At 38.4% G+C, this 13,828-nt stretch overlaps 1 long non-coding RNA gene across 2 annotated transcripts in view; it reads left to right on the forward strand.

Moving 5' to 3' along the window:
• The window catches only part of LOC144579437 (uncharacterized), a 329,449-nt gene that overhangs the window by 230,150 nt on the left and 85,471 nt on the right, over positions 1–13,828 (forward strand). The window lies entirely within an intron of this gene.

The raw sequence follows: 13,828 nt of genomic DNA on the forward strand, positions 1-13,828 counted from the left end.
CCTGTTTATGTAGTAAAATGCATTTATTGATTTGCATATGTTGAATCAACCTTGCATCCCGGGAATAAAGCCTACTTGATCATGGGGAATTAATTTTTGATGTGCTATTGAATTTGGTTTGCAGGTATTTTAGTGAAAATGTTTGTGACTATGTTCATCAGGAATATTGACCCATAGTTTTCTTTTTTCATTGTGCCTATACCAGATTTTGGTGTTAAGGTGATACTGCTCTTGTTGAATGAGTTAGAGGGCAATCATTTCTTCTTGACTTTTTAGAATAGTTTCAATATGATTGGAAAGACCTCTTCTCTGTACATCTGGAAGAATTTGACTGTGAATCCATCTGATCTAGGGATATTTTTGATTGGTATATTCTTTGAATTACTGATTCAATTTCAGAACTTGTTTTTGGTCTGATCACGGTTTTGATTTCTTCCTGATTCAATTTTGGGAGATTGTGTACTTCCAAGAATTTATACTTTATCTCTGGTTTTTCTAGTTTGTATACATGGGTGTGTTCATCACAATTTCTGAGGATCTTTTGTGTTTCTGTGGGATGGGTTGTAATATCACCTTTGTCATTTATGATTGCACTTATTTGGATCATCTCTCTTTTTGTCTTTGTTAATCCAGTTAATGCTCTACCAATCCTGTTTATCCTTTCAAAAAACCAGTTTTTTATTTCACTGTCTCTTTGTACATTTTTTTCAGGTCTCAATTTTGTTTATTTCTGCTCTGATTTTAGTTATTCCCTTTCTTCTGATATCTTTGGGATTTGTTTTTGTTTTACTAGTTCCTTTGGTGCAATGGTAGATTGTTAATTTGAGCTCTATCTTCTTGATGTAGGTATTTAATGCTATAAATTTTCCTCTTACCACTGTTTTTGCTGCATCCCAGTGATTTTGGTATACTTTGTCTCTGTTTTCATTTGTTTCAAAGAATTTTTTGATTCCTACCTTGATTTATTATCCCTAAAAGGCATTAAAGAGCAAATTGTTTAGTTTTCATGTAATTGTGCTGTTATGAGAGTTCCTCTTGGTATTTATTTCTATTTTTATTGCATTGTGGTCTAAGAAAGCCATGCTTTGTATGATTTAACTGTTTTTAAATGTATTAAGACTTTCTTTATGACCCCAAATGTGGTCAATCATTGAGTATATTCCACATGCAGGTAAGAAGAATGTTTATTCTGTGGTTGTTGAGTGGAGTAATGGGTAGATGCTATTAAATCCAATTGACTGACTGTTGAATTTGTATCCAGAATTTCTTAGTTTTGTGCTTTGGTGATCTATCTAATGCTGTCAGTGAGGTGTTGAAGTCCTCTACTCTTATTATGCAGCTAAGTCTTTTCCTAGATCTAGAAGTACTTGTTTTATGAATCTGGGTGCTCCATTTTTGGGTGTGTATATATTTAAGATAGTGAAGTCTTCATGTTGACCTGAAAGCTTTATCATTATATAATGGCCTTATTTGTCCTTTTGTACTATTGTTGAAGTCTGTTTTATTCTGTATGAGAATAGTGACACCTGTTCTTTTTTGTTTTCCATTTTTGTGATAGAGCTTTCTCCATTCCTTTACATTGAACCTGTGGGTGTCATTACAGGTGAGATGGATGTCCTTAAGTTTGAGGTTTTTTTAATCCAAGTCGCTACTTTGTGTCTTTTGAGTAGAACATTTAGACACTTTCAATTCAAGGTTAATATGTGAAATGTTGTTCCTGCTGCAGAGTTGTTGACTTGTTGCTTTGTAGTCTTGATTATGTAGTTGCTTTGTGAGGTCTGTGGTTGAAGTACTTTTGTGTGTTTTTTGTGTTTTTGTGGTACCAGATAGTATTCTTTTGTTTCCATGTTAAAACTCCCTTAAACTCTTGTAAGACCAGTTTAGTGGTAACAAATCCCTTTAGTTATTACTTTTATGGGAAAGATTTTATTTGTCCTTTGCTTATGATGCTTAGTTTAATAATACATGTAATTCTTGGTTGGTATTTCTTTTCTTTAAGAATGCTAAAAATAGATCTCCACTCTTTTCTGGATTGTAATGTTTCTGCTGAGAAGTGCCCTGTTAGCTTGATAAGATTCCCTTTTCAGTCATATGACTCTTTTGTCTAGCTGCCTTTAAGAATTTTTTTCTTTCATGTTGACCTTGGAAAGTCTGTTGAATATGTACATTGGAGCTGGACATTTTGTATAGGTTCTCATAAGGGTCCTCTGAATTTCTTGTATTTGCAGGTTGACCTTCTAGAGGGATTGTGGAAATTTCTGTGGGCTATATCCTCAAGTATGTTTTCCAAATTGCTTACTCTCTTCTTTCTCAGGAATGCCAATGGATTGTAGTTTGGTTGTTTTACATAATTTGGTATTTTTCAGAGGCTTCATTCATTTTTTAAATTCCTTTTAATTTTTGTTTGACTGGTTGATTCACAGGACTGGGATTCAAACTCTGAAATTCTTTCCTCTGCTTGGGCTACTCTATTGTTGGGCTTTCAGTTGTTTTACAAAATTCCACTAGTTAACATTTCAATTCTAGAAGTTCAGTTTGGTTCTTCCTTATAGCTATTTAATCTTTCAAAAGTTGTGTTGTTTTTCTGGCTTCCTTGGATTGGAGTTCAACTTCCTCTTGGGTCTCGTTGAGCTTCCTTGCCATCCCGATTATTAACCCTATGTCAGTCATTTCAGACATTCGACTCTGGTTGGGGATCTTTAGTAAGAACCAGTGTAAACATTTGTAGGTAATAAAATCCCACGACTTTTTGAATTTTCAGAGTTCTTGCACTGATTCCGTCTCATCTGAGGGAGCTAGTGCTGCTTTTACTTTTTGAATTTGCTATTGTTTGGATGAGGCTTTTTGTTTTTATATCTTTTTCCCCTGGAGACGTTGGCTGTGGTGTATGTTGTGTATAGTAGATTGGCTTTGTTTCTGGGAGCTATTAGAGGGCCATGGCTCTGTATGGGTTTCTTGTAGATCAGTTTCACAGGTGTTTGTTGAAATAATATATTTTTGTTTGGTAGTATAACTCAGGCTGCAATCCAGTAGATGATGCTTAAGAGTAAGGGTCAACAGAGTGAGGCTCATACTCAGTCTCTCGTGCCAGTTTTGTATTTCAGTGCCTCTGTGGCCATGTTGTAGGGAAAAGAAGTGAGCAGCAAGAGATCACTCCCTTAGTGCAAGATGGAGACATCAGCAAGAGATCACAAGCCCCTTCCTGGGCCTTGGTGGTGTCACCTTCAACTACTGGTAGCAGCAACATTTTCTTTTTTCCAAGAGGGACATTGGGAGACTGTGTTTTCCCCTCCCTTAGGGGGCAGTCTGAACTGAGGGTTAGGTCACCAGGATACCTGCAATTTCCCAGGGACCTGCTGGTCCCCTGGGCTCACCAAAGTCAGAGTGGGATGTGGGGTATGTCTGTGGATAATCTAGTGATGCAGTGCATGAAGGGCAGAGGACCCTCAGGTGAGGCAGTGGTGCCATGAGTGTGTGAAATGTTTTGGCTGTGTCCTCACCCAAAATCTCTTCTTAAATTGTAATCTGCATAATCCCAATGTGTCATGGGAGGCATCCAGTGGAAAGTGATTGAATCATGGGGGCAGTTCCCCCCATCCTGTTCTCATGATAGTGAATTCTCACGTGATCTCATAGTTTATAAGCATCTGGCATTTTCCCGGGTTTCACTCACTCCGTCCTGCTGCCCTGTGAAGAAGGTGCTTCCTTCTCCTTTGCTTTCTACCATGATTATAAGTTTCCTGAGGCTTCCCCGAAAAGCAAAACTGTGGTTAATTGAAACTTTCTCCTTTATAAATTATCCAGTCTCGGGTATTTCTTCATAGCAGTATGAGAATAATCTATTACAGTGTGCAACCCTATGGTGCCCGTATTCTGGGGATTTTCAGCACGGCAGATGGCTGTGGAGCTCTCCTAGCTCATGCTCTCCCAGCTGGGCAGTTGTTCCTCTGGTGTCCTCCTTCACAGCAGGCCCAACAAGATAGGCTTGTCCCAAGCCATTTACATCTAGATTGCTGAGCCATTGCAGATGTTTCAGGCCACAGGGCTCCCCAGGAAAGAAGTTGCAGCTGGCTTCAGGCCACAACCTTTCTAGACATGTCTTGTAAAGGGAGGACACACATCTCCTGTGCTGTCACATGAACCTTTGCCATGCTTTTCCCTGTTTTCTGGGAATGGGGCTCCTCCCCTGCTAGAGCTCAGGCCACAGATCCCAGCTTAATACCCTTGAGTGGTATACTTCAGTCCTGGTTAGTTGGGGCCAGGCCAGCAGATTTGTTCTCTGGACCCTCAAGGTCAAGCACTGGCTGTTTTAGTGGGCAGTGAACTGCTCCCAGGCAACCAGCAAAACACTCAGATGGCTCAGTGGAGGCTGTGCTGTAGGCATATTCCTGCAAGGAGGGGCAGGCAGGCAAGGGGACATCTGGATTAGATGTACCCCAGTCCGGTGGCTGTGGCAGCCATGTTGTCATTTGGCCTGGCAGACAGCAGAAGCTGAAGCCACTTAGGGCAAGTTGGAGAGCCTTGGGAGATGGGTACCTACAGTCATGTTTTTCTGTAGCTACACCATGTAGCAAAATCTTCTGGGCTCTGCATTGGTTTGAGCTGTTCCTCTGTCTGTCCTCTAGGCAACTTCTCCTGTCAGTTTAAAGGCTTAAGGGGCCTGGGAATTCTTGTAGGTAGGATCCCAGCGGTCCACAATTGGAGTGGTGCTCTGGAGTTCCTTCATTTAACCCTATCTTGGGTCAGGACTGGAGTCAGTCTTGGCATCCAGCTTCTCTGAGCAGGCTTCGCAGCTTCTTCCTCCTCCAACCACATGTATATGTTGCCTCTCTATTGATTTTCAGTGCTTCCTCTTAAAGGATTGGTTCAGAGTGTAATAGTTTACTTGATATTTTTATTCCTCTCCATGGCAGAGGCATTTTCTGGCTGTTTCTAGCTAGCCATTTGGCTTGGAATCTTGTTTTTCATTTTGAAGTGAGAAATAACAGTATTGCAGTATGTTTTGTTCAAATTTGGCTATTTTTCCCCTTTTCTTTCTTCTTAGTATTTGATTAGTTCTATAGATATGCCTCCTTGTAAGTTTTTTAAACGTTAGAATGATACAGAGGCTAATCTTCAGTATAAATAGACATTTATGGATTTGCATCACTTAATTTCTGTGTTTTTAATAAAGATTTTTACAAGTTCCAGAAAAATAAATCTTAGATTAGTTGTTATATGAGGTCATATATTTAATATAAAAAAGGCTTATTGTGTTCTATTTACATTTTAAACCTTGGAAATAGAGTTGATTAAAAAACAGTCCCAGTTTTTGCACAAGCTTGAAGACTCATCATGAAAGATGAACTTTCTGTCAGGTTAATCTTATAGATTCAGCTTAGTATTCCATTTGCATTCCTTCAGAGTCTACTATGGCTATCGAGGACTTTAACCATCCTTTCATGGAATTGATGCCATACAATAACTTCCAGTTGGTTATAGAAGTTCAAAAGTTTCAAAACTAGTTGGAGATTATGTTAACTTTTGCCAAACTTATTTTCTTGGGGACAGGGGAGGATTGAGATGAGCTTTGTGCATGCTTCTCCTCTCCTCTCCTCTCCTCTCCCACAGCAGTGATGAGGGCGAGGGGGAGGGATTGAAGAAGTGATTTCTAAGTCAGTAACTGGAGAAAGTATCTCTACAAACTGAATGTCACATATAATCTGCTAACCCACATATCATATTTCTCAGTTTATGGGAAGAGTATAATTGATTTTAACAGGATCTAAAGCTTTAATCATCTTACTGACAAACACAGGTTTCCCAGATTGCATAATACATTGTGTTCATGATGGTTGACTTATAATGACAAGGTTCTAGGACATCTATATATATATGAAATTTTCTGTAGCATGATTTGATAATCCAGTGCACAGCCATTCATGTTAATTTCATTCGGTCCCTTCTTTTTTGAACCAATCCAATTATTTTGGTATTGTTACAGCCCATGGGCCCATGCATGTTTACCTTTTCTGTGTCTTGATTGAGTGAAAATGAGAAGAACAGGTTATAAAAGCTTTGTTACTTTTGCTATCCAAAGTGTGGGCCATGGACCAGCAAGCAGCATCAGCAACACTAATGCTGAAGTGCAGTAGCCTAGGCTGTGCCTCAAATGTACAAAATTAGAATCTTAACAGAATCTAAAGAAAATTCTCATGCACTTTAAAGTTGGAAAAATACTAAGAACAGTAGGTCTCAGCTTCAGCTATAAATTATAATCACCTGGGAAAAATTTAATAATTATTATGCCTATGCCTCACTTCTGGCCACTTAAATGGAATTTTCTGAGGTGGGAGGCTGGGCATTGTTAAAGTGAACTGTTAATAAATATAGCCTGAGAAGGACTCCATATTTTTATCTTTGAGTCCTATGGATGAACTGCAACCTAACTTAATAGGTAGACAAGACTGAAAACCTTACTAAAAGTATGTACCTGTAAGAATAGCTGAGTCTTGTCCAACCCCAGTAGTCATACTGCAAATACTCATTTACTGCTGAGTGTTCAAGCTGTGTTCAAATAAGGTAAGTACTGAGCTGTAACCATTCCAGTTGTTATTTCCAATTTCTGTACATCACTTTTTTTTTGTCTATAAATCTTCCACCATGTGGCTGCACTGGAGTCCCTCTGTATCTGCTGTGATTCTGGGGACTGCCTGATTCACTCAATTAAACTTCGTTAAATTTAATTTAGCTGAAGTTTTTCTTTTTACATCATCAAATTTAAAAAAATTCTCAATGTATAATTTAAATGCACAGCAAAGAGCAAGAGCTACTGTACCTAAACAAATGACTTTCTTTGTTATTTATTGCAGCTCTATTGTATGCCAGTCACCCCCAAAAGGGATGCCAAAATGAATAAAGGACACAGAGCTTCTGGCCTCTTGTAACTTGCAGTCTAATGAGGCATAAGCTTTTACACAGCAACACAGCAACAAAAGCAACAGTAAAATTATTTAATGACTTTATATTATTAATAGTGTTAAGTAAACTGGATGGGGGAAACACTTAAGACTAAGAAAGTTACTACCGTGTACATAATGAAGATGAGAATGGGGCAGGAGGATGCTGGCAATTTTGGAAGACTGTAAGTCTGGGAAAGGAACACTGGAAATAGTTCAGTACTTAGTACCCTGCTCAAGGAACTCTAGCTCAGTGTGCACACCCCACTGAATGCATTCTATAACCTAGTGAGGTGCTCCATGCACCCAGGGTGTGCTGGAGGAAACTTTTTTTTTTTTTTTTTTTTTTTTTGAGATGGAGTTTCGCTCTTGTTACCCAGGCTGGAGTGCAATGGCGCGATCTCAGCTCACCACAACCTCCACCTCCCGGGGTCAGGCAATTCTCCTGCCTCAGCCTCCTGAGTAGCTGGGATTACAGGCACGTGCCCCCATGCCCAGCTAATTTTTTGTATTTTTAGTAGAGACGGGGTTTCACCATGTCTAGACCTCGTGATCCACCAGTCTCAGCCTCCCAAAGTGCGGAAACTCTTCTTAATTAATCTTCCCTGAAAGCGTATCTTCTGTTAAATTACTCAGCCTGGAGGTCAGCATTATTTCCTAATTTGCACTAAGGCATTGTACAAATCTGCAGTAGCTCTGCTCTCAGTCTTCTCTGGTCCTTCCGGCCCCACTCTTTCTTGTTGGGGTCAAGAGACTTTATAGCAATAGTGTGGTACGTGGGTATAAATTTGCACAAGATGAGGCTGAGCAGAACTTTTTTTTTTGAGACGGAGTTTCCCTCTCATTACCCAGGCTGGAGTGCAATGGTGCAATCTCGGCTCACCACTACCTCCGCCTCCTGGGTTCAGGCAATTCTCCTGCCTCAGCCTCCCGAGTAGCTGGGATTACAGGCGCGCGCCACAACGCCCAGCTAACTTTTTTTGTATTTTTAGTAGAGACGGGGTTTCACCATGTTGACCAGGATGGTCTCGATCTCTCGACCTCGTGATCCACCCGCCTCGGCCTCCCAAAGTGTTGGGATTACAGGCTTGAGCCACCGCGCCCGGCCCTGAGCAGAACTTTTTACAGAACTTTCAAGACCTAGTCAAAGTTTTAGATTTACCCTAAGGGCAAGATAAAACCACTGAGTCATCCTTTACATTCCAATTAAACTCTGATTTACATTCTCAAAGACCTGACAGACCTGATGAGATTGGATTACAGTAGGGTGGAGTGGTAAATTGAATAGATGGGGAGAACCTGTAAAAAGTCAACTACAACAATCTAAGTGAGAGAGGATAACAATCAGGCCTAGAGTAGTCATGGGAGATAGGGTATGAATTCAAGATATAGTTTTAAACAGGATGAGGTCATATATAAACAAATTAAGAACTCCTTACTGAAATTCATCAACCTCCAAAACTAGTGGAATCTGAGGCCAGAAATATGAATCCAAAATTCAGGAGGAATAAAAATCTGAAAATAGTTTTAGCTTCACTGGAGAGTCTGAGCAAGAAAAGTACTCAATATATGTTAATTCCCATTTTTCCCTTAGGAAATACTACTACACATGACAAGAAGTTTTTTTTTTCTTTTTAAATCATTACCTGAATTACTAGTTTCACACTTTTCTTAGGAAACTATATATGGATATGAGAGGGCCAAATGTAAGATATCCCTCACTCCCTTCCCTGGTCGTGTAGTGCATTGAGTAAAGGAAATGCGTTTGATGAGGTTAGAAAGATTTAAAGAGCCTGGACACCTTACTAAGGGAAGCTATTAAATGATTTGGGGGAAGATAGGACCCATCATGTGTATGCTATCCAGGCAGCCCATGAAACACAGGGGAAGCCATACAAGGGGTCTCCACTTCTTATGGGAATAGAACTTCTCTCATTGATTTTCTCTTACATCCTGAAATGAAGTCTCTAATTAAACAATACTGTCTGCAAAGATGTAAATGTTACAGTCTCACCAAAGGACCACAGTGTAACAGTCTCTCATTGTTCGAGTTATCACCTGGAATTCTTTGACCCATGACCATGAAAATTAAGGAGAATGGATACCAAGGGTGAGGTTGGAGTGAAAGTTTAATAAGTGGAAGAAGAAACTTCGCCACCATGGAGATGGTGCCTAAAAGAGGGTTGCCATTTTCACAGTTGAATACAAGGGGTTTTCTAAGAAACCCATGAAGGCTGAGTGTCTCACTTGTGTAAGGTGCACATTTCTGGTAGCTCCACCCTGTTCTCCTAATGTGCCTGAGGGCCCTTAGCTTGAGCTACTCCATATTGCTTTGTTCCCCTTACTGTACATGTGTCAGAAGATGTAATTTTCCATTGTGGGCATGTCTGGGCAAATAACCTGTGTAGGTCTTTCTTATTTGTGTGACTGTGGGCATGTCTTGGGCAGGCCTCCCTGTGCAAGTTCCCTTATCTCTGCCTGCAGCTTGATTTTTCAGGCTGTCCTGTTGCTTGAAAGAATTCAACCAAGCACCCACCCTAATGGCCTGCCTGACTGGTTTCTTCCTTTCTACTCTCATAAAGAAAATATAGTGTCCTTTTTTCCTCCCCACATTTTCCTTTTCCTTTTTAGGTTCTTCGTTTTCCATATAAATAATTTTCTAATCAAAAATTAAGTTGTTTATACCAACTAAGGACTTCGTTTTTCAAAATTACAATAGAACATGTATACTGAATTAAATCATGGCTGAACATTTTTCTGTCATTCATACACTTCTTTGTCCCTGGAAGTCCCAGAGAAAATGTAATCAGACACTGAGTTCCCATTTAATATTTCTTTGCTTCTCAATCCCTTGCAAAGTAAACTGAACATTATTGTAGACATGATAGTTACTGTGAGACAAAGAATTTTTAAAGGAAATATCTGTGGTTTTAACCCATGGTATAAATTACTACTATAACATTCCGTATTAAAAATCAACATTTACACATAGAATTAAAACCTCCTGTGGGGATTATCCTGCTGAAAAGGCAAACAGATGATAGTTCAAGTAAAACTGAAGCATGAAGTGTGAACAATATATTTTCAAATGGATGTAAAAAGACCAGTTGGCAGTTGCTTTGAAAGTACAAACATCCTAAGAGAGTGAAACATTTTTCCCTTTCATTGCCTAATGTCAGATTTTAAACAGGCTTTCCCAATTGCTTTCCCATTTTCTTCAATCTCCAGTTCATCACATTTAAGCCTTATAGGTGAGAACTTAGACATCTGTAAACTTGTGAAATACTTCAAGTGTAGTTTTATCTTCACTGTGAATAAAAAGAATGGGGGAATTTCTAGTTTGAAGTTTTAAGATAATTTAGAAAATATACATCTTTCCAAGGCCCATAGTGTAAAATAGAGTGGGTACCTGGGTTGGAATGATCTAAAGACCTTTATGATCTGTATATGATCAGAAGATATATCATGACAGTTGTTTCGTTGCTGTTCTTCTTTCCTTTTTTTTTTTATTTCTTTATAATAATACAGTTGTCCTGGGTATAGTGCTTCTTGTTTCTATCAAAACTTACTGCTTGAAGAAATAAAAGCAATGGCAACAAAAACCAAAATAGACAAATGGGATCTAATTAAACTTAAGAGCTTCTGCACAGCAAAAGAAACAATCATTAGAGTCTACCAGCAATCAACAGAATGGGAAAACATTTTTGCAATCTACGTATCTTACAAAGGGCTAATATCCAGAATCTACAAAGAACTAAAACAAATTTACAAGAAAAAAAAAAAACCATCAAAAAGGGGGTGATGGATATGAACAGACACTTTTCAAAAGAAGACATTTATGCAGCCCACAAACATATCAAAAATGCTCATTATCACTGGTCATTAGAGAAAAGCAAATCAAAACCACATTGAGATAACATCTCACGCCAGTTCAAATGGCAATCATTAAAAATCTGGAGACAACAGATGCTGGAGAGGACGTGGAGAAACAGGAACACTTTTACACTGTTGGTGGGAGTGTAAATTAGTTCAATTATTGTGGAAGACAGTGTGGTGATTCCTCAAGGATCCAGAAATGGAAATACCATTTGACCCAGCAATCCCATTACTGGGTATATATCCAAAGGGTTATAAATCATTCTATTATAAAGACACATGTACACATATGTTCATTGAAGCACTATTTAAGATAGCAAAGACCTGGAACCAACCCAAATGCCCATCAATGATAGACTGGATAAAGAAAATGTGGCACATATATACCATGGAACACAATGCAGCCATAAAAAGGATGAGTTCTCGTCCTTTGTAGGGACATAGATGAAGCTGGAAACCATCATTCTCAGCAAACTGACACAAGAACAGAAAACCAAACATTGCATGTTCTCACTCATAAGCAGGTATTAAACAATGAGAACACATGGTCACAGGGACAGGAACATCACACACTGGGGCCTGATGGGGGTGTGTTAGGGAGAGACAGCAGGGGGTGGGGGGATTGGGGAGTGATAACATTAGGAGCAATGCCTAATATAGGTGATGAGGGGGATGGATGCAGCAAAGCACCATGGCACATGTATACCTATGTAACAATCCTGAACAACCTGCACATGTACCCCAGAACTTAAAGTATAATAAAAAAAGGGGAGTGACACACAAACAGATACAACTTTGGTTAATGTACTTTTAAGAGAGAGATGTAACATAATCGCTCATGTACGTATAGCAGGGAATATAGATTTTGAAGATATAAAGACCTCAGTTTAGATCTTTTCTAGCTACCATTTTTTTTCTTTTCAACTTTTATTTTAGGTTTGGAATTACATGTACAGGTTTGTCACATGGATAAACTGCATGTCATGGAGGTTTGATGTACAGATTATTTTGTCACCCAGGTGATAAGTATAAATTCATGAAGTTGTTTTTAATATAGAGACAGAGTCTCATTTTGTTGCCCAGGCTGGTCTCCAACTCCTGGGCTCAAGTGATCTTCCTGCCTTAGCCTCCCAAAATGCTGGGATTATAGGCATGAACCACCATGCATGGCCTATAACCACCTTTTTTTTTTTTTTCCCAGGTGGTTTTGGCCATGCCAATTTCTCTTTACTCCAGTGGTCTCATTTGTTTAATAAGAATAATATGATCATTGAAATGATTAGATTTCATAATATGCAGCTGTTTGTCTCTGCTTATATGCATAAAAAGCTCAGAAAGTAGATAAACTGTATATCCATTAAATTAAAAATTACTCTATGCTAAAAAGAAATGAGCTATCAAGCCATAAAACGATATAGAAGAACTTAAATGCATATCACTAAGTGGAAGAAGTCAGTCTGAAAAGGCTACATACTGTTCAATTCTAACTATATGACATTCTGGAAAAGGCAGAAGAATGAAGACAGCACAAAGATTAGTAGTTGCCAGGGACTAGGGGAGGGTGGAATGAGTAGGCAGAGTATAGAGATTCTTAGGACAGAGAAAATACCCTGTATTAGACAATTATGATAGATACATGTCATTATAGATTTGTCTACCCCATAAAATATATAACACCAAGAGTGAACCCCAATGTAAACTATGAACTTTGGATGATAATGATGTGTGGCTATAGGTTCAATTGTATCAAATACACTACTTTGGTTCAGAATGTTGATAGTAGGGTGAGGTTTTGCATGTGTGGGGACAGTGGATATGAGGGGACCCTTTGTATTTTTTATCCAATTTTGCTGTGAACCTAAAACTGTTTGTTCTAAAAATGACTTTTATTAACTTAAAAAAAGTTTGAAAAGGCAGTCGGCACATAATAAGCACTAACATCTATAAGCTGTTATTGTTATTATATATGTGTAGATTTCAGTTGGTGAACATAATCTCCATTGAAGAATATAGCAAATAATAGAAAGATGATTTGCATTTTTTATTTATAGGTTTTTTTTTTTTTTAAAGAGACACAGGAAATGGAAAATGAGCAATGAGAGAAGGAGAGAGGGAAAGAAACGGGAAAGAGACAGAGTATGCAAAATTGGTTTACCCCATGCTTCACTTCTCTGTATTTAAAAAATCCTTCAACTTTGCTTCTTTTATGCTGATGGTAATGTAGGTAACAAGCAGTTGAGTAAATTGCCTTCATCTGTAGTGCTGGCCAATTCTCTTTCCAAAACTATGCCCCAAATTAAGTCTGGAGTCTCTGACTCTGTGTTTCTTAGTTTTGTTGTTGTTGCTAATATTGCCTTCATTGTCTTGAAAGTGGCATCCCTATATGTCTTTCTGACTTCCATAGACCTTTCTTACCTGCCTTCTCCTTACACCTTTAGAGTAAATCTTCCAAATGTTAACTTCCTAGAAAAGGTCAGGTACTGAACACTGGCAGGTAATTGGTCCTTTGGGCAGGTAAAGTCTGTCCAGGGTAAAGGGAATGATAGAAGGAAAATCATCTCATTGAGTTAAATGGACAAAATAGGGCAATGGATGGAAGAGATTTCTTCTTACGTACTCTCTATACCATTTGGAAGGAAGTTAGAAATTATCTGAAAGATGGTTAATCTAAAATACTTCCATGAATATTAAAAATCATTTACTTTCAAAGTTGCAGTTGGACTAGAATACAATTTAAAAATGTAAACATCTTTCTTAAGTTTCTAAATGTGTATTTATTACCATTATTATCTGAAATAAGACTGCTCCAATTTTTTATTAAAGTATTTATTTAAAAAGTACTACCTACAAGGTTTTGTGTTTTGTACTGTTGTCTTATGTAGAGACACAGGATGTACCTACTATGATAATTCCCATTTGGCTGATATAAAAAGTGAGTTTGGAGGCAAAATAACTTATCTGACGCTTCTCAATAATGATATGGTGGTACCAGCCTAACTTCAAAGAGAGCTTCT

This window comes from Callithrix jacchus, chromosome 15 (genome assembly GCF_049354715.1).
Source record: "Callithrix jacchus isolate 240 chromosome 15, calJac240_pri, whole genome shotgun sequence".
NCBI lineage: Eukaryota > Metazoa > Chordata > Mammalia > Primates > Cebidae > Callithrix > Callithrix jacchus.